Source organism: Lycorma delicatula, chromosome 11 (genome assembly GCF_047948215.1).
Source record: "Lycorma delicatula isolate Av1 chromosome 11, ASM4794821v1, whole genome shotgun sequence".
Lineage (NCBI taxonomy): Eukaryota > Metazoa > Arthropoda > Insecta > Hemiptera > Fulgoridae > Lycorma > Lycorma delicatula.
The window spans coordinates 45468646-45490810 of NC_134465.1; the positions used below are offsets into that span (position 1 = coordinate 45468646).

At 29.8% G+C, this 22165-nt stretch overlaps 1 protein-coding gene across 2 annotated transcripts in view; it reads right to left on the bottom strand.

Moving 5' to 3' along the window:
* trp (transient receptor potential) overlaps window positions 1-13574 on the bottom strand; it is a 176601-nt gene extending 163027 nt beyond the window's left edge. The window contains exon 1 of one of the 2 annotated variants that reach the window (XM_075378421.1): window positions 13306-13574. The gene's annotated coding sequence lies outside the window, so the exon portion shown is untranslated. Of the gene's footprint in view, window positions 1-13300 lie in introns of both variants that reach the window. The other variant, XM_075378420.1, reaches the window with a different exon arrangement.
* Window positions 13575-22165: the final 8591 nt, after the last annotated feature.

The window sequence follows — 22165 nt, forward strand, 5'->3', positions numbered from 1 at the left end:
CATTTATTATTAACTAGTATTTAGCGTCACTTTGCTCTAGTGCACTGCTTCTAAATAAAATTCGAATTTTTCTAACTTTTACTTGTTTTATTCAATCTATCTTACACAATTTTATTCAGATTTAAATTTTCTAAACTTTTTTTAGAAATGTTATGCGTTTATTATCCATTTAACAAAGTAATTGTACGTCAAAAATAAAAGACACGGTTTTCTACCCCAATTTATTGGTTTTCACCCGAAGAATTCTCAAAAACTACTGCAGATACGTTCTGGTATATATTTTATTCAATTTTTCAGGTAAAAAAAAACAATAAGAATTCACTGATTATGTTCCTTAATTAACGTACTAAAAATTTCAGTATTACATCTTTTCAATGGGGTAGCTGAAATCCGAGCGAAATCTTTCACTAACCGTAACTCTTAAACGAAGCATTTTAGGACATATGTTTTTATAAACTTTTTCCATTATTTTCACAAGTAGAATAGATTAGGAAAGTCCCTTGAGAAATTCGTAATACACTATGTAGATTTGTGAACTAAGGAGCTGTTGTAGAATTTAAAAAATCTACCATTAGAAACATGCTTACAGGAAGAAGAGGGTGGTTAAATGGTGAAAATTATGGAGATCCTGAAAAAATTACGTAAAAAATACAATTTATTGTGTATCATATTTTTGGGGTGAAATTAAAATAAAAACCCTAAAAAAATCTTAGGAAAACATTATCTCTACTTAAGAGAATTATATAAATATTTGTGAAAAAATTTATTATATAGATAAAGATTAGTATAAAAAATAGGTAATAAAAACTCAGATGAAGAAGAAATAAAGGAACGGTTAGATTCTGACGACAAAAAAAAATTATGACATAATAAGAACGGGGTATTAGTAGGCAACAAGCAATGAAGATAGTTACGAGAAAAGACGGTGACAACAATTTGAAGTGACGCACTCGGGTGGAGTCATGTTTTTCAAAATCGCACTAGGCTATGTAGGACGTAATGCAGTATGAAATGACATTTTATTTTTTTAAAAATGCATACAAACTGTATTCTTCCAAAAAAAAAAAATACAAATATGAAGACAAAAAGTTAGAAAAATAATTCTTTAAGTTTATAATTCTCTATTATATATTATATCTAATTATATCTTTATAATTAATTATTATACTATAAACTATTATTCTAATATAAAAATTGTATCATTTTAATACAATGCTAAACTTTCGTTTCCTATTATTTTATTCATAGCTTAATAATTTAATTTGCTATATTTCCAGTGATCTGATTTTAGTGGTGTTCCCCGTAGGCCCTGCCTTCGCATTAAACTGGATTAAAAAGATTCAAGTGTATATATTTTTATAAAATTATAAATTTAAATAATAATAATAATAAAATCGAAATAAAATATTACTATCTGCTATAAATACATACATATTATTCTTTTGTAGAGAAGAAAGGAAGTTCCTGAATATCTAAGGATTAACCAAAATATGGAATAACCAAAACCTATATTTTTATTAATTTATTATTATTATTATGTTTTTTTTTTTTTTACTTGTTTCTTTTTAAGAAAGTTCAAATTTATATGACGTAACAGTGTATGATTTTTACGTCTTACAATTTTGTCTATTTTTTATAACATTGCAACATGCATATATTTATATGGATATAAAAAGATTAATATATATATATATATATATATATATATGCTAGCTCCCAGTCGCAGCTTCGCTCGCGCTATATGGTTACTTGCGTTTACCGTTGTGGTCAATCTATTTATTTTACATTTATTAGTCAAGTAATCGAAGGCAGGTGCAGTCAGTCACACATACAGTAACGGTGGCATATCGAATTTCCCTTTGCTCAGTTGTTTCAGTCGAACGGGATTTGAACAGTTTTCATCATACGTGCTTTTTTTTTATTTCTTCCGATTGAAGAATATCTTTTAGGCATGGTTTGATTTTTGAAAAAAACATCACAGAATTTAAAAGATTGCAGTTAAATACTTTACACGCTTTAAATTAGTAACACGCACATGATAAACAAAAGAAGCTATTTATTTATGTTTTTAAACAGCTATAAAAAATTGTAAATGAATGAATCGTAAAAATTACATATGCATGTGCGCTAAATCGATTGGAACTTAGGAATAACTGTACGTTAAAACCTCAGCCCTTTTCATAATTAATCAATTCAAAAAAATGTTAGCTAAAAATTAAATTTTTCTTGAAAATCGAAGTAATTTTGAAAATTAAATAAGCTTTAAGGAAGAAATAAAGTGTTTTAAATTTCGTTGTAAAATTTCGTTATGTCGGAGGTCTAAAAAAATTAGCCTATGTTCACCGCAGGGTTTCAAAGTGTAGGAGTGCAAAATTTTAGACAAATCTGTCCGGTAGATGTAGAGTTAAGTTGGAACAGACAGACAAACAAACATTAATTTTTACATATATAGATAAATATATATGTCTTATTTAATGCTTTTGTTCGAAATTTTAATTGTGAAAATTGGGCGATGAATTGGAAAATCCAATTTAATTCTATTCAATTGTTTATCTTCTACATTTTTCTTTATGAAAAAATAATTTCTTTTTTTGAAAAACAATAAACAAACTTATGAAAAAAAAAAATAATCCTTAAGTGATGATAATAAATTTAAAAGAGAAATTTTTTTAAAACTATTTAAAAAATCCAAATGTAAAGTCATAATTCTCAATATACAAAGTTGTAATATTTTAAAGGAAGAGGTAAAAATTAATGTCATTTTTTTTTAAAAGAAATACTTTTAAAAGAAATAAGGGTTATCAAAAAATTAATATTTTACATTTTAAAACCGAGAATAACTTGCGAGATGGTTTTATTTTTTTAATTAAAAAATATATTTTGTTCCCACAGACCATTGGAGTGGATGTGGAAAACGTTTTACAGTGGTTTGATGGCTTATCAATGTGGAAATTACAAATGAAAAACTTCCCATTAACTCATTTTTTTGAAGCAAGATATAGCTAAAATATATATATATATACTATACTAGCAGACCCGGCAATGCTTCGCTATTGCTAGACTTGAGTATATATATATATATATATATATATATATATATATATATATATAGAGAGAGAGAGAGAGAGAGAGAGTTTAAATGAACGCAATTGAAAATTTGATAAAAAAAATTAAAAAACTGAACTTCACAAATTTTACCTTTCACTTATTCTCTTTCCCCTTTTCCCTTTCCAACTTCTCCCTTTCCTCCTTCTTCCTCCCCCTCACCCAGTTTCCTTTTTACACTTTCCCGTTTTCCCCTTTTATCTTTCCACCTTTTCCATATTTCCCCGTTTTCCCTTTTGCCCGCGCGTAAATCGGTCCATTAGTTTTTTGGTCTTTAGCGAACACATACGAACATGCCTTTTGTATATATGTGTATATATATAATAAAAAAGTCTGTTTGTATATATGTTTTTTGTTTCGTAAATATCTTGACACCAGCCCCACCTAGCGGGTGTAGTTTTTGCAAAAATATTTCTTTTCACGTAACTAATATTCATATTCTGAATATGAAGCAAATCGGACCATGAATACAATTTTTCGAAATATCTCGACGCCAGCGCCACCTAGCGGGTCCAAACAAATTCAAAAACCTTCGCGAAAGTGCGCACAACAACTCACTAAAGTTTCATCGCAATCGGATGAATGGTATAAGAAGGCATAAAAGACATACAGACAGACAAACATTCATTTTTATATATACTGTATATAAAGAAAAATATTTAGTAATCACGATAAAAAACAACTGCAACCTTTGTTAGAAATTGTTTTTATTAAAATATCCAGGTAAAGAAGTAAAATTTTATTTTGGCAAAACACCCCTACCCTTTTTTCAAATATTTGCACAAATTTAATACATTCCTTCCTAACTTTATCGTAAGACACCTTTCAATCTTTTTCCTTAATGTCAGCCACCTTTATTTTCATATACCCTTTTAACATCTTAGTTATCGAAATTTACGTTATCACTTGCTACGTATCCTTTAACTTCTGACCAAACTATTTCGAAGGATTTAAATCCGGGTGGTATGGAACTAGTCGGAGAATGGCATGCCCTTTTTTTTTGTAAAAGTTCGTCAAAAATATAGACAGTAAACTTTTCCTGTTTGTTTTTACTAATTCGTACAACTGTGGTTTAAGCATCGATGAAAAATAAGGAACAAATTGATTGTACAACCTCTAAATCTTGTATTCTTTTCTTGAAGTAGAAATTGTTGATTTTTTTAAAACGGTATTGCGATAGGGTAAGTTGTTAAAAATTACCATAGAATTATTCGAAAGTTTTCAATCAATATTTCTGCTATCCATTTTAAGTACTTTTCCTCTTTAATTTCACCGCTTTGATAATATAAAATACATTTCTCCTGAGACATCCAGTTTAAGTCTTCTCACGCTTGAAATAATAACTTTCAGCCCGTCACCTGAATCACATACGAAGTGCGACAATAAAGTAATGAGACTGATTTTTCTTTGCAAGATGTGGCAACCCTGCAGCTTGCGTAGGCACACCATCTTTGACCTTGGTCTATAAGCTACTTCTAGTCCAAGCGGCACATTGATGCAACTGCTCAGTCGTGAGTTGTGCTATAATAAGTGAACACGTGTTTGTGGCTCTCGTCACAGCTTTTTGGACATCTTGTGTTGTTTGAAAATAGTGTCCCTTGACCGCCATTTTGACTCTTGGAAATAGAAAAAAGTCGCACGGAGCGATATCTGGTGAATAAGGTGGCTGTGGTAGTACTGAAATTTGTTTTGAGGTTAAAAATTGCTGTACTGACAGAGCAGTATGGGATGGCGCATTATCGTGATGCAGAATCCAATTATCAGCGATGTTGGCACGGACACGAAGAACTCGTTTACGAAGTCTTTCTAAAATTTCTTTGTAGAAATATTGGTTAACTGTTTGTCCAGGAGGCACCCACTTTTTTATTAACAATTCCTTTGGAATCGAAGAAGCACACAAGCATGGTTTCACTTTTGACTTTGACATGCGAGCTTTTTTTGTTCTGGGTGATCCCTTTGAGCACCATTGCGAACTTTGGCATTTTGTCTCTGGATCGTATTGAAAAAACCAACCTTCATCACCAGTGATAACACGGCTCAACAATTCTGGATCGATTTCCGTTTGCTCTAACAGATCGGCTGCCACCTTTTTCCGTGTTTCTCGGTGTTGTTGTGTGAGATTTTTGGGGACCATTTTTGCACAAATCTTTCTCATACCAAGATCTTCAGTTAATATTAGACGAACCGTTTCTCGATCGATGTTGAGTTCTTCTGCGATCATTTTCACGGATAATCTTCGATCAGATCGTACGATTTCACGAACCCTGGTCAAGTTGACATCTGTCCGTGAGCTTGATGGTCGTCCACTGCGGTCTTCATCTTCAACATTCGTTCTACGTTCACTAAAAATTTTATGCCACCGAAAAACTTGAGCTCTTGACATAACCTCCTCTCTAAAAGTCTTCTGAAGCTTACCGTAAGTTGTCGTTGCGTTTTCACCCGATTTAACGCAAAAATAAATGGCATACCGTTGCGCAATATTTTGCGGTTTCATTTCTGTGACGAGAGACACAAACACATGTTCACTTATTACAGCACAACTCACGACTGAGCAGTTGCATCAATGTGCCACTTGGATTAGAAGTAGCTTATAGACCAAGGTCAAAGATGGTGTGCCTACGCAAGCTGCAGGGTTGCCACATTTTGCAAAGAAAAATCAGTCTCATTACTTTATTGTCGCACCTCGTATACCTTGATGTATTTTTAATATGAGGAGATAATATATGACAAGTCGAGGTACATTATCTGCCTATTTTCGGTTTTAATTTTTTTACGGCAATCAGATACTGAATACTCTTAAATGTTATATCATGTCGCTTAGTGAGAATCTTCCTGTTATTTTTCGTTTTTCCCCGCCAAAACCTTAAGCGGTAACATCATTTTCTTTACTATAGGCACTTTAAAATTTCGTGAAATTCTATTAGAGTCCGTCTCACCATATACTTGTCGAAGTCATCTAGTCCCGTTGTAGGCATTTTACGTCGTCTGTATTTTGTTGGAGTGGAGAAAGAAACCTCCGCCGGATTTTCGGTTTATTGTTTTAGCATCCGCTTTTTCTCCTTTCTCCCTGTTTGGTATTGGGATCACTACACCCCAACACGCACAGCTGCTATTCTTACTTCGCAATTTTTAATCCACACGCAGCTGCTATTCTTTCTTCGCAATTTTTAATATGAATCACTTCCTTCTTGTTTCATAAACTTATACACGCTATTTTTTCCCGGGCCTGCCATATTAGATTTTTGTTTTTAACAGTATTAAACTTCATATACACTCTTAATTATAAAACAGGGAAAATTCATAACCGATTATAAAATGCGATTACTTCTTTCGTTCAAAACTCAAATAAAAAGAAATGGAATCTGCACAAATACTCTTACAGGATCTACAACTATAGGCCATCTAGTTAATTGGATTATACTCAAGCATTCAATAACGTAGATTTATATGTAATTATTTATTTTTACATGGCCTGCCTGTATTTGAAAATTATGAGTACATAGTTTTTTATATGATTCTAAGAAAATTGATTTAGTTTTTGAGTCGCATTACTTGTCTTGTGCGCGTTTATTTTACGATAAATAAAATGCCGACAGATTATTACCCATGTTTATATATGTCAGACGATTATAATAATGTTAGTTAATCTATCATTTAGCGGTGTCTGCTGATGTAAATATAATACTTCTTGAGAATACGCCTACATTTTTATAACATTTAAAAATACACCGTAATATTTATTTTTATGGTAAAATTATTAATAATTTATAAAATACTAGCTCCCAGTCGCAGCTTCGCTCGCGCTATATGGTTACTTGCGTTTCCCGTGGTGGTCAATCTTTTTATTTTATATTTATTAGTCAAGTAACTGGAGTCAGGTGCAGTCAGTCACACATACAGTAACGGGGGCATATCGCATTTCCCGTCGCTCAGTTGTTTCAGTCGAACGGGAATGATCTGTGCGTATTCGGTCGCTTTCCAATCTTGACTGTCTTTCGTCTTCATTCTGTGCCGCACGAACAGTTTTCATCATACGTGTTTTTTTTTTGTATTTCTCCCGATTGAAGAATGTCTTTTAGGCACGGTATGATGTTTTGAAAATAGAACACAGAATTTAAAAGATTGCAGTTAAATACTTTACACGCTTTAAATTAGTAACACACACACATGATAAACAAAAGAAGCTATTTATTTATGTTTTTAAACGGCTGTAAAAAATTGTAAATGAATGAATCGTATAAATTACATATGCATGTGCGCTAAATCAGTTGAAACTTAGGAATAACTGTACGTTAAAACCTCAGCCCTTTCCAAAATTAATCGAATCAAAAAAATGTTAGCTAAAAATTAAATTTTTCTTGAAAATCAAAGTCATTTTGATAATTAAATGACTTTAAGGAAGAAATAAAGTGTTTTAAATTTCGTTGTAAAATTTCGTTATGTCGGAGGTCTAAAAAAATTAGTCTATGTTCACCGCAGGGCTTCAAAGTGTAGGAGTGCAAAATTTTAGACAAATCTGTCCGGTAGATCTAGAGTTAAGTTGGAACAGACAGACAAATAAACATTGATTTTTATATATATAGATAAACAGCAGAATTAGAAAATATTTAAAAGTAATCCGTAATACCATCCAATAACATAAAATAATAAGTTGTATTTACAAGAAAGCGATTTTCTTCTAAGCGTGAAAACCAAACTGAGTGTTTACAATTTGAATAACAGGCAGGCACCGTCCTAGACATCATAGTCCGAGCTTCAAGATTTATTGCGGTACTTCTCTCTTTTCCTGTTTAGCCTCCGGTAACTACCGTTTAGATAATATTGCAGAGGATGAATGAGGATGATATGTATGAGTGTAAATGAAGTGTAGTCTTGTACATTCTCAGTTATTGCGGTACTTATACATTAATATCATAATCTAATTATTATTCTTGAATCCAGTTAATCTTACAGTAAATATAAATTAAAAAGACTTGTTATCATTGGCTAAGATTCATTTAAGCAATTTTTATGAAATCGTAGGGTGTACTAAATAAACCAGTAGTGTAATTTTTCTTCTGAAATATATATATACATATATAAAATATTATTTTTTTATAATCTGTTAACTTTGATTTCATGTTAAAATATATTTAATCTGTTGGAGTAATTAAACAACACAGTGCATGGTGTCTTATAAAGACTTATTCGTTGGGACTGTGTAGATTAGAACTACTTTTCATTTACTGTGCTCGTTGCTCGTTATTATTCATAAACAAACTGAGGTAATTAATATATATATATATATATATATATATATATATATATATATATATATATGCAATAAATTGATTTTTTTTACGAATTCTTATCAAGTTTTTTTTAATAACAATAACTCAATTTAATCATTATTTTTTTTTAAATATCCAGAAAAATGAAGTCTTTTACATTTAAATAAAATTAAATTTCAAAAGATAATTAAATAAATTATAATCTTGTTGAACTGCATAAAATTTATTAAAGTAAAACTTCGGAAAAATCTTGAGTCGGAAAATATTAATATTTAAAAGAAACGATTCACAAAAATGGCTTATAAAAAATTAAAATCCATTAAAAAAAATATGGGGAAAATGAAGAAAACGTACGGAATAAGGGACCTTTAACACAAAAATCCGTTTCCATAAACGCAAAAATAAAATATTGTAATTAAATCGGAAAAACGGTACGCACCAGAATGTTTAAACCTAAACTGTACTGTTTGAATAGAAAAAAAAACTGTTGTGGACACCAATTCACATAAATAAACGTGTAATGTAATTTAATAGGCGTACCCACGTACGCTTAATCAATTACATATACACATTTTCTTAAAATGAAAAATAGGTAAAATTTTATTTCATTAATAATTTATATGTTTTCATATATCCTTTTTAGTGTTATTATTGAATTATTATTTATTGTAAATTTTATTTTACAATCACAGGTTGATAATTATTAATAAATCAATATATTTAAATAAAAAAAAGTGTTAAAAAATGGTGATGAAGTGGGATTTAAATCTTTGACGTGCCTTTCTCTTGTAAGATATAAATATTTCATTAATTAACATTTTATTTGGCTGTAGTTCTGGAACTAATGAAAATAAGTACCATTTATGAATATCGTTGAAAAGCTCTCAATCACGGCTGATTAATTCAATTAAGAAAAAATCGAAAATCTAAATTTTTTGAATTTTGGGCTTTTTTGGTCCAGTCGATTGCAATCAAAAGGTGAGGTGCACAACTACATGTTACAACAGTCGTAAATACAAAATTTCAACATTCTACGGCTAATCGTTTTTGAGTTATGCGAGATATATACGTACGTACAGACGTCACGCCGAAACTAGTCAAAATGGATTCAGGGATGGTCAATATGGATATTTCCGTTGAAATCTGAAGTCCGAAATGTTTCGCGATCTCATTACTTCCTTTACTTCGAGGAAGTAAAAAAGGGAAAACTTTTAGGAGCCTCAATAGAGAACGAAACCTGGGGAATAAAAAATAATTTAAAAATGTATTACAAAAACAAAAATCTTTTAAATTTGTTAAAAAAAAAAAAAAGATTATATTTTTATGAACATTTTTAAGAATGTATTAAACTAAACCGAGAAAGAAACTATTCAAATTATAATCCAAAAAAAAGAAAAATGAATGAACATGGTTTTCAAAAGGTAAGGAAACTGTTGGGAAAAAATATATCTCTGAAGACGAAATATAAGGACATTTATTAGGAAAAAAATTCAAAAACTGGTAACCTCAATCAAAAAAATTACGAATTATTCATCAGAAGAAAGAAATAAAACGGCTTAATGTTAAATGATGAAGTATTGATAAATAAGAGAACATAGCGGTATCATAAAATAAAATTGTAATGTTCCGTAGTGGACAAAACAAAAAAACAACTTCATGAAAAACTGTAATAAAAAATTATGTTTTTTTTTTTTTAATTTTTCTTTATATTTTAGAAACCGGTGGCTTAATAATCATAATAGATTCTGAATTAAAAATCGATTTAAAAAAAAAAAAATTAGAAACGAGTTTGTTTGCTTTAACATTTTATTTAAAACAAGGACAAGCACAAAAAAAAATCCAAAAATATATTTGATTACATATAAAAAATTATTTTTTAAAAAAGCTTTTATTTAACTAATCTTAATATTAACATTAATAAAAAAAAGGAAACAAATTAGAAAAACCCTCTGAAACGTAAAAACTAAGAATTCAATCAAATTGAAAATTTTAAACAAAAAAAATATAATATATTAACAAATATAAAAATGCACTGAAAAGTAAAAAATAAATTATATAAATATATAAATATAATTATTAAATTTTAAAATTAAAAGTAATGAAAATATTTAGTTAATAAAAGCGTGGCGCAGTTTTTATAATTTATTTAAAACAACACAACATTTATTTTTACAACAAATTATCTTCATTTTCATTTTCAATAACGACGCGAGGAGGTGAAAAGGTCTCTGCTGGAACCTCTCCAGTTAAGACTGACTAGCTACAAGTAAAAATCTGGGAAAATGCATCCACTCGCTTTCTTTGTACTTGTTCTCACGTAGTTGAAGTTCATCTTAGAATTCTGCTTGTAATCTAAGCCTAATTGAACGCACTCTTTCCGCTAAAAGTTTCATTTTAATTAATTATGAATTTTTATTTAACGAATTCATAATTACGATTACAATTATAATAATAATATAATTAACAATTTTTCAGATTACCGTCAAAATGTAATAACTTTGTGCAAGATTTGTAAATTTAATTTTTATTTTTAATCTTATTAACCCTTAAAGGTCATCTCCGTGCAAATTTGAACCATCAAAGAATTAAAACTTGAGTTATTTTATTACAGATAAATAAAGTACATATACTAAATAACCTCATTAAACAAAAAATATATTTTAAAATACAGCAAATGTCTATAAATACTTATTTGAAAAGATTGTTATAAAACTGCGCCACGCTTTTATTTAACTAAATATTTTCATTATTTTTAATTTTGAAATTTACTAATTATTACATTTATTTATTTTTAATTTATTTATTAGATATTTATAATTTATAATTATTATTATTTATTTATTTATTTATATTTATTATTATTTATTTATAATTCATTTTTTACTTTTTTGTGCATTTTTATATTTAATATATTATATTTTTTTTGTTTAAAATTCTCAATTTGATTTAATTCTTATCTTTTACTTTTTAGAGGGAATTTCTAATTTGTTTCCTTTTTTTATTAATGTTAATATTAATATTAGTTAAATTTAAGTTTTTTAAAAAATAATTTTTTATATATGTAATCAAATATATTTTTGTATTTTTTTTTAGACAAAAAAAAAGCTTTTAAAAAAGTAAAAATATTTATTTTTACACATCGAAGTTATATACGTTTACCAAATTTCAATTGATTTTCATACGAAAGATCAAAAGATATAGCAGTTGCAAGATTTGATTATTCCTAAAGCGAGTTAAATAAAAGCTTTTAAAAAATAGGCTGTTTGAAAGAAAAAAGGTGTGAAAATATTCATGTTGAATTATGTATAAAATGAAATATCTACATAGAAAAAATGTAATTAGACCGTGCAATTACCACTGCAACAGCGAAATTCATATGTTATTATTTTTTTTATTAAACATTTTTTAAAATTATTTTCTCGGAATTTTCACGTGAATATGTTTTTTTTATTTTTTTTATATGAAATTGACTTCTGTCTTTACATGAACTTTTATGATGGAAGAATTTAATATTACAAAACGATGTCGACGAAAATAAATATATATTAAAACAATATTTTCAAATTGTCTAAGTAAACGATACAATTTTTTATTTAAATAAAAAGAAAAATTAATTAATATACATAAAACGTTTTACTTCCTTCCACGAAGTATTGTGACCGCAAAAAATTTCGGTTTTCAGATTTCAACAGAAATATCCATTTTAACCATCCTTGAATCCATTTTGACTAGTTTCGGCGTGATGTACTTACCTGTGTGCGTATGTATCTCGCATAACTCAAAAACGATTAATGTTGAAATTTTGGATTTAGAACTTTTGTAACATCTAGGTGCGCACCTCCTCTTTTGATTGCAATTGTCTGGACCAAAAGTGTCCAAAAAAGCCCAAAATCTAAAAAAAAAATTGGATTTTAAACTTAACTACTGTAATAAGCCATCATTGATAGTTTTTCAACCATATAAGTGGTACTTATTTTTATTGGTTCATAGTTACAGCCAAATAAAATTTTAATTAATGAAATATTTGTATCTTACAAGGCGCGTTGGTTGAATCCGACTTCATCTCCTTTTTTTTTTAACTTGTTTTTTATTTTTAATTTAAATATATTGATTTGTTAATAATTATTAACCTCTGATTATAGGAAAAATTTTACGATAAATAATAATTCAATAACAATATAAAAAAATAATTAAAAACTGTCAGAAGTTATTAATGAAATAAAATATTATGCACTTTTCATTTAAAAAAAATGTGGTGTACAAGGAAGTCATGTAGTGTCCACATCAGATTTTTTATTAAACTTTTAAAACAATTTATTTTCTTGAAATTTTCACGTGAATATATGTTTTTTTTTTTTCATGCAAAATTGACATCAGTTTTTATGTATAGCATTATACTATGACAATTCACTATTAAAAAATTGATGTCAACATTAATAAATATATTAAAACGGTATTTTCAAATCGTCTAAGTAGACAGTATAATTTTTCATTTAAACAACAAAAAGTAATATAATTATTTGAGATTTTTTTTTTTTTTTTTTTTGTGAAAGAGTAATCAATTATTAACGACTGTGGTTACTAACCCGATTGAAAATGAAACAGTCGAATTGTAGTAAAAATCTCCTTATTTTTATTTTATTTATATTTTAAATTTAAAAGAAATATATTTATCAATTAAAAAAATAAAAATTTTGTAAAAATTGCAAGAATTTTTTTTTTGTCACGTAACGACTTCTTTTGTCACGTAAATCTAACATAATTTTTTTAATAATTAAATTACATTTTTTATTAAATTAAGATATATCATTATTAATAAAATATAATTTTAATTAATTAAAATAATTATCGTTTATAATAATAAATAATTAAGATAAGTTATAGCGATAATTATTTGCAGTTTATTGTCCTGTTTTTCCACTCACCTTACCTTATTCGATGAACTCTGTAATTTGATACTTCATATATATATATACAAGTAATAATTTATCCCTTCTATTTTAGATATAATGTATATTTTCAGACCGTTTAATAATAATGATAATAATTGAGTAATAGACCTTCGTACTAGAAATCGGAGACTTTAGTCGATCTTTCTGTATAAATACATTACCGCGTTAGGCGGATAGTATGCTATTGTATGTCACCGATCTGTTAAAGTTAGTTACTAGTATTCTACTACTACTAAATAACACACGTCCTCTGTGTCATCGTTTAACCGATCGATTTCTTCCACCTAGCCGTAACACCTACTAATCAGTTTAAATACTTTAAACAACCCAATACCCCTTCCAGCTATATTAACCGATGCGTGATCTAAAAACACAGATATATAAAAACAAATATATATATAATTAATGTAGATAATATTATATATATATATATATATATATATATATATATATATATTATTATTATTATTATTATGCTTTTTTACGGCCAACATGGGACCACTTAAGTCAATTTTAGTTGGATCTTTTCTGAGAAAAGCGTGTTATTTTACTCTTTCGAGCTGCCCAGTATTTCTTCATCCGTTCAGATCTTGCTTTCTTTTCTTCATCCGTAAACACCCTCTTCGTTGTATTTTGTAGTTTGTCTGTCTTTTGTTTAAATCTAATGCTTTTATCTTTTAGCTTTGTAACTTTTCCAGTTTTATTCTGTAGGTCAGTCAGGGAAATTCCCAATTCTTTCATATCTTCTCTAATTTCTTTGATCCATCCTACTTCTAGCTTTTGGAACCAGAGCTTTTCAATGATATTTCTTGACAGTCTTGTTTGCGGTGTCCTTATGAGATGACCGAAGAAAGAGATTCTTTTTTTCCGCATAGTATCAGTAACAGGCTCTATTTCTCGATACACCACCTCATTTAGCACAATCCACCATTGGCCTTCTTTTTGGTGTTTTTTATTGATACACGTTCTGACAATTCTCCTCTCTATTTTCAGAATTTTTTCAATTCGGTTTTTCTGAGTGATTTTGAAAAGGGTCTCGCTTCCGTAGGTGACTTCTAGCTGTACTACAGTTTTATAATGTTTAAGTTTTGTTTTAGCAGAAAGTCATTTTTTGTTATATGTTGACCGAGTTAATTTTTGGGATTTAATCATTTTATTTGTCCTGTTTTGCCATGTCACTTTTTCATTTAAATTATAAGTTATTATTTCCCCTAGATATTTAAATTGTTTTACTATTTTAATTTTCTGATTGTTTACCGTAATGTGCTCTATTACCAGAGGATCTATGGCCATTAGTTCAGTTTTTTCGAAAGAGATATGAAACCCTATCTTTTGTGCTAGGTTTTGAAGGCTCATGATTTGTGTTTTGGCTTCTTGAATATTATTTGCTAAAAGAGCGAGGTCATCTGCAAATCCTAGGCAATTTAGTGTGATGGAGTTTTTCTTAGTACCCATTTTTATATTTTTGGGATTTATTTCATACCATTTTCTCATGACAAATTCAAGGGCGCAGTTAAAAAGGAGTGGTGAGAGGCCGTCTCCTTGCCTCAATCCAGTTTTTATGTAGAAGGGTTGAGAGAGTTCATCTCTGAATTTCACTCTGGACTGGGTATTGGTTAAAGTTAATTTTATCATGTTTACGAGTTTAGGGTGAAGGCCCAGGTTTCTCAGAATATTCAGCATGGATGGTCGGTGTATACAGTCATAGGCCCTTTTAAAGTCGACGAAGGTGATTATTAGTTGTTTTTTCAGTCTTTTATATATATATATAATATATATATATATATATGTATTTCTTAGTTAAGGAATTAGTTACTCTATCTGTTTTCTCCTTATTTCAAACATTTTATACGAGGGTAAGTCAATTATTATCCGCAATGTAGTTATAAATTTTATTGTAATACAAATAGGAAACTTACATGTACATCATTTTTCAACATAGTTCCTTTGCATTTCAACGCACTTGGTCCATCATTGCACAAGCTTCCTGATGCCCTCATAAAAGAAGATTTTCGGTTGAGCTGCGAGCCAGGAATGCACCGCTCTTTTACTGTTTCGTCCGAGTTAAATCGATGGTCCCTTAATGCCTCTTTGAGTGGACCAAACAACTGGTAGTCAGAAGGGGCAAGATCAGGACTATACGGAGGATAAACCGGTACTTCAAAGTTGAGTTTCTGGAGCGTTTCAGCAGTTCGGGCAGCAGTATGTGGACGGACATTGTCGTGCAACAACAAAACAACTTTCGACAGTAGTCCTCAGCGTTTGCTTCGAATTCCAGACTTCAGCTTGGCAGTATGCATCTCACCGTAACGCGCACTGTTTATAGCCGTGCCCCTTTCCTCAAAATGTTCCAATACTGGGCCTTGTGAATCCCAAAAAACCGTAAGCATCAATTTTCCTGCGGACGGTTGGGTCTTGAACTTTTTTTTGCAAGGTGAATTTGGATGTTTCAATTCCATACTCTGCCGTTTATTCTCCAGCTCGTAATGATGGATCCATGTTTCGTAACTTACTAATAGTTTCGTAACTAATATTTTCATTACTTTTAATTTTAAAATTTAATAATTATTACATTTATTTATTGGTTATTTATTAGATATTTATATAATTTATTTTTTACTTTTCAGTGCATTTTTATATTATATTTTTTTGTTTAAAATTCTCAATTTGATTTAATTCTTATTTTTTACTTTTTAGAGGGTTTTTATAATTTGTTTCCTTTTTTTATTAATGCTAATATTAATATTAGTTAAATAAACGATTTTTTTTTTAAATAATTTTTTATGTATAATCAAATATATTTTTGTAATTTTTTTGTATTATTTTTAAGACTAAAAAAAAGTAAAAATATTTATTTTTACACATCGAAGTTACATACGTGTACCTAATTTCATTGATTTTCACAAGATAGATCAAAAAATATAGCAGTTGCAAGATTTGATTATTCTTAAAGCGAGTTAAATAAAAGATAAAAGCTTTTAAAAAGATTAGTAAATATATTGGTATGCAGGTTAAGTTTGACAAATTTGCAAAGTAAAGTTTTTTTTCTAAACTAACATGCCTCTAATAAAGGCTAAAACAAAAACTTATTTTCAAAAAATATTTCTCCATTTTAGGTCCAGGGGTCTATAATTTAAATATATTGTACTCATTTCTAGATAACTTTATATAAAGTATAAACATACAAATTTAAAAAAAGTAACTAAACCGAAGGAATATAAAGCAAAAGAACAAAAAACATACATTCTCCAATTTTAAGTGGTGGGGATTGATTTTTGAAAAAGAATTTTTGTTTCTACTTCCTTTTACGGAGTAAATTGTGATCGCGAATAATTTCAGATTTCAACGGAAATAGCCATTTTGACCATCACTGAATCCATTTTGACCAGTTTCGGTGTGACTTCTGTACGTACGCATCTCGCATAACTGAAGAACGATTAGCCATAGAATGGTAAAATTTTGGATTTAGGACTGTTGTAATAAGTAATTGTGCACCTCCCCTTTTGATTGCAATCAACTGGACCGAATGTGTCCAAAAAAAGTCCAAAATCAATTTTTTTTTCCTTAACTGCAGTAATAAGCTCTCATTGAGAGCTTTTCAACGATGATATCATAAGTGGGACTTATTTTCATTGGTTCCAGAGTTATAAGTAAATAAAATTATAATTAATGAAATATTTGGATCATACAAGGGGAAGGCACATCGGTTCGAATCAGACTTCATCTCCTTTTTTTTTAATTTAAATATATTGGTTTATTAATAATTATTAACCTGTGACTGTAAAAAAAGTTTTACAATAAATCATAATTCAATAATAACACACACACACACACACACACACATATATATATATATATATAAAATATCAGAAGTTATCAATGAAATAATATTTTTTATGTACTTTACAAAAATGTGTATATGTAATTTAATAGGCATGCAAGGAAGTCATGTGATGTTCACATCAGATTTTTTTTTAAATTTTTTAATTCGTTTAACTAACCGAAATAGATTTTTTTTTAATATAATTTTTTTTATTTTTTATTTTTTTTTATAAAAAAATAAATTAATAAATCGGTTAGGAAAAAATATCTTTAGTTTGTAAAGGAAATAGAAATTTCCCTTAAGAGATATTAATTTTATCACTGTTGGAAAATGTTTAATTCTAAGCTGCAATTGCAGAAAAATCTCAGCAATATTGCTGTGTTTTTTTATTTTCTTTTTCTTTTTTAATTTTATTTAACTAAATTATTAAATTGAATGATAATAGAGATAACAATTAAATCGATTCAAATATCTAGGAAGCCCACAGTAATTGAGGTTATGCATTGTATAACAGAAGAAAGAAATATTTTAACAGAAGGATAATGTTACTCTGTAGACCATTAAACAAAGAACTAAGGGGAGAATGGCAAAGTGTTATACAGAATGGTCAAATTGATTTCCTTTGTAACTTTATCAAACTGTTCCGTTTTGTTATAAAACGTCTTAATAGAATGCTAAGCTTATCATCGTTATTAAATATTTATTATGTTATATATATATATATATATATATATATATATATATATATATATATATATATATATATATATATATATATATTGTCGTGTAAAATATAATGTTATCTCTTGGGTCTCTCTCAAAAATCAGAACGAGTATTTAAGATAAAAAACTTTCTGGCTATTTAGAACCCATAATCGTGTGGACCATCATTTAGAAAATTAGATACGCTGACTTATCCTTTTGTTTATATTTATGAATGCTCAATATTTTCTATAAGGAATGATCACTTATTCTTAAAATTTAACATCATCCACTTATACCATATCAGTCAAAGGAATTAACCCAACGGGTTGGTCTATCGATTAAACTCGTAATCGCAAATCAGCTGATTTCAAAGACGAAAATTCTAAGGTTGAAATCCTCGTAAAGGCTATTATACAAATTTGAATACTAGATAGTGGATACCGGTGTTCTTTGGTTGTTGGGTTTTAATTAGCCACACGTCTCAGGAGTGGTCGACTTGAGACGTGAAGCATGGTCATAAAATTCGACCATATAGTCATAAAATCGTGAAGCAATAAACTCGAGGACCTACCAGAAGGCAGAAAAATTGGTCGATATATTATTAAAAATTTTATAAAAAAATATGTTAGATTTTATTTCAGATCATATAGATTAACCAAATTTCAAAATATTTGCTCGATTCAAGACATGTCAAATTTTTCAGGATGTATTTATCCTTTAAATATTTATTAAAGGTCCTACTCCCTCGCAGTAACGCATAAAGGTCTCTAAGTTTTTAACGTGAATCAATTCGGCGTTAAGCTGAAACCAACAGAATAGAATACAGACGGGAAAGATGCGATTAAATATAAGGCAAGCGATTTGTCCATAAGTGCACTTTCAAGATTTTTAATTGGGTAGTAAGTATCTTCTCACCAGCCTTCTTGGAGGAGAACAAGGTATCTACTCGGAATCGGAATCTACTGGAAGAATTAATTTAGCTCCATATATTATCGAGCTACCTGAAAAAATATTAATACTTCTTTAAGAAAACATTCCTATTGGATTAAGCGGGATACAGGTATATCTTACTGGATTATCCAGGATGTCCATCCGTTTCGGCTTTCTTTATAGTTTTCCTTAATTTTTCTTATGTTTTCTGCAAAATTTCATTTTTCGTATGTAACTAAATCAATCAATTAATAATCCACAAGTCTCTTTGATATCTGACGGATCCTTTGTTAAAGAAATAGGATTAATCTAAACTCCTTATCTGGTAATTATTTGTATTGTAATTATAACAGTATAAATGTACCTTGGTATAAGGATAGTATTTTTTATGTTTAAAGTCTCGTAGTTTAAGGTCCTCGGTCGCTGTTACTGATGATGTGTGTAGGACTCCTGAAACCGTCCTATGTAACCCGTGGGAAAACGCTGTTTTCCCACGGGTTACATAGGCGGAGGTAGTTTAGTGAGTCCCCGCCTTCTGCGGGAAACCTCACACACCCATTGGTGCGGGCTGCTGGGCGTCTATGTGAAGATTTTTCCTCCTTCTGCGTAAAATAAAATTGATCCCTGCGCATATTCTATTCGAAGTTCAATATAGAAAGAGTTTTTGTGTAATCTGGTGTTAGAAGGAGTCCCGGGAATCACGTTTCCGCGAATCGGTTAATCTGAAACTTGAGGGTTATAAGTTACGGTAGGTGCTCGTGAGTCGCTACTAGGCGTAGTTTCGGGGTACCGAACTTTATCATATGATACAATGTGCGTGCTTTCTTCGGTGCCCCCGATAGAATTGCAGATTAAAGGACGAAAAATAATGGCGTCCGGTGTAGCCAAAGATGAGGCCAATTATATAATACGGGAACTATGGAAGGTGGCATGGGCGGGTTCAGCAGTGGCCGCATAGACCAGAAAAATTATCCCGGTTGTTTAGCTAGATCGCTATCATGTGCGAATTAGATTACCACACAACGCAACTCATGTCGGGACATGGTGCGATTGAACAATACCTGTATAAGTTTGGCAGGAGAAAGTCACCCATCTGCTGTTATTGCGATGCGGTTGACGACGCCGAACTTATATTTTCGTGTGCAGACGATGGGAGGAACATCGTATAAATGCAGTGCTGATGCATACCCGACCGGAGCAGCTCTCGGAGTGGCTCTTGGCTATGTCCGGAAACTGGCATAATTTGCAATATTTGCAAGAGCAGTCGTTAGAATAAAAGAAGACGATGCAAAACGACTGGGATACTGATAGTTTTAGTTTATAGCAGGGCTGGGCGGACAGCCCCGTTCCTGAGGGCTCACATGCCCTGGTGTCTGGGTTCCCGTGATGGAGAGGGGATTCCTGGGGTCCGTTAGGTGTGAATTAATGAAAAGAACGAGACCCGGCCGGCGATGTGGGTTCCCGGATACCCTTCGGCACCTGCGGCGTCGGTTTGAGGCTGGCAGAAGGAAAGACCGAGACCCGGTCTCCGGCGGGGGGGGGGGGGAACGACATAGCCGGGCCTGGATTCTTCCGTCGAAGATTAGAGGCAGGCAATTAAAATATCCGGAAAGGACACGTCCCCGAGCCGAGTATACTTAATTGGATGTCAGGCTCGGGGATGTAGGGAAAAAATCAGAAGAGACCATTCCAATGCGATGGTAAGTTGTGTAAATATACTGAAGGAAATGTCAGCCGAGGAGTTTAAAACGGTGGAAACCTGTCAGAGGCCAAACCAATGACTGTGTTATGTTATCAAATTTAGAGAGTCTAAATGACAACCTCCGGTAAAACGGAACGCCGGGAATGGTGTGGAGATCGGGATCGTCACAAGGTGGATGTTTGGGGAAGACACCCGCCTTGGTGAATCCTAGGGTTAAGATTTTACCTTAATTTGTTCATTTTTATTTAATCGTAAATTGAAAATTTGATTGAGATAGCTTTAAAAATTTAATATTGCAACTAATCTGACAACTTGTACGTTAAAACATCAGCGTTACTCACTGTTCTACTTGGATTGATTTTTTCAAGTTTGCTAATATGAATTCGGTTGAAATATAAAACGGACCACAATTATTGCATTATAACAGGTATCTTATGAAATCGCTTAATCTCCGGCTAGATTTTTGTAATTAGTTTATTTAAATAAGTATTACTTAACTTCATGTTAACTAAGAATTTCACTTAACGTAATCTAAAAAAAATTTGATCTGTTTTATTTAAGTATCATTTTTTTTTAGATTTAGCATTAAATGAAATTTTACTACGCTTAATTTTATTCTGGGTACTCGTATATCTATCATCATTAAAATATTTTTACTGTCAAACATGTTATACATCTGGTTCCTTCGGGATTATATCTAATTTCAAATTTAATTTTAACGATATTTGTATGTGTTTTTTCTTCATATAACATCTTATACTTTTTATAGATTTCATTTACATATATATGTATATCGTAATGTTATAAATTTACATTTTTTTAATAATATAATATGTATTTTTGAACAGTCTATCCCAGGACGATGGTAAATCTATTTAACTTTTTTGTTGATAATCGAAGAAAATTTGCCAATTTTTTTATAAAATAGTGGTCAATATTGCAAATTATATATATGTATTGTTTATTTATATATATATATTTTTTTTTTCATCAGTTATCGTTCTGCTCGATAAATTCAGACCTTATGGATCCCGTACTTTCAAATTCTATTCAAAGTGTTTGTAATTTTTTTTTTTCACTTATTTTAATAACTTTTACATAGGAAATATAATTTCTGATGGGGTATTATTGAAATTCATTTTAAGGTTTGGGGAGCAAAAACCTTTATTTTTTGACGTTTCTGGACTTAGAATTCTTTTAGATTCTTTCTAAACTCTTTTATGCATATTTTATGGATGCGATTTTGAAAAGCGTCAGTCAAAACTTCCAGCGATCTATGACTAAAATCCTTGTCACTTATACTTATGGAAATTTTTCATAGTTAATACATTTTTTACTATACTGTTTTAGACTCTAGACAATCTCGTTCGGTTTTATACCTTCAGAAAGTAAAAATCTTATCGCGGCAAGTTACCGTGATATTTTTTGTCAGGGGTACCAATTTGAAGTAAGACAATTTTAAATTATTCTACTAAATAGTTTTTCAGCTATTTCTATTTGACTCTTTAATAATTGAACTATTCTCGTATTATGATTTGATATCAAAAAGTTCTAATTTTAATTTTTTACGCATAAATATCATGGTTTTTGTTATTGATTTATGAATAATTTTACGTTATTTAATTAAGGAAATTTATTTGGCCACACATCGTATATTATTAATTAATTAATTTTAGAT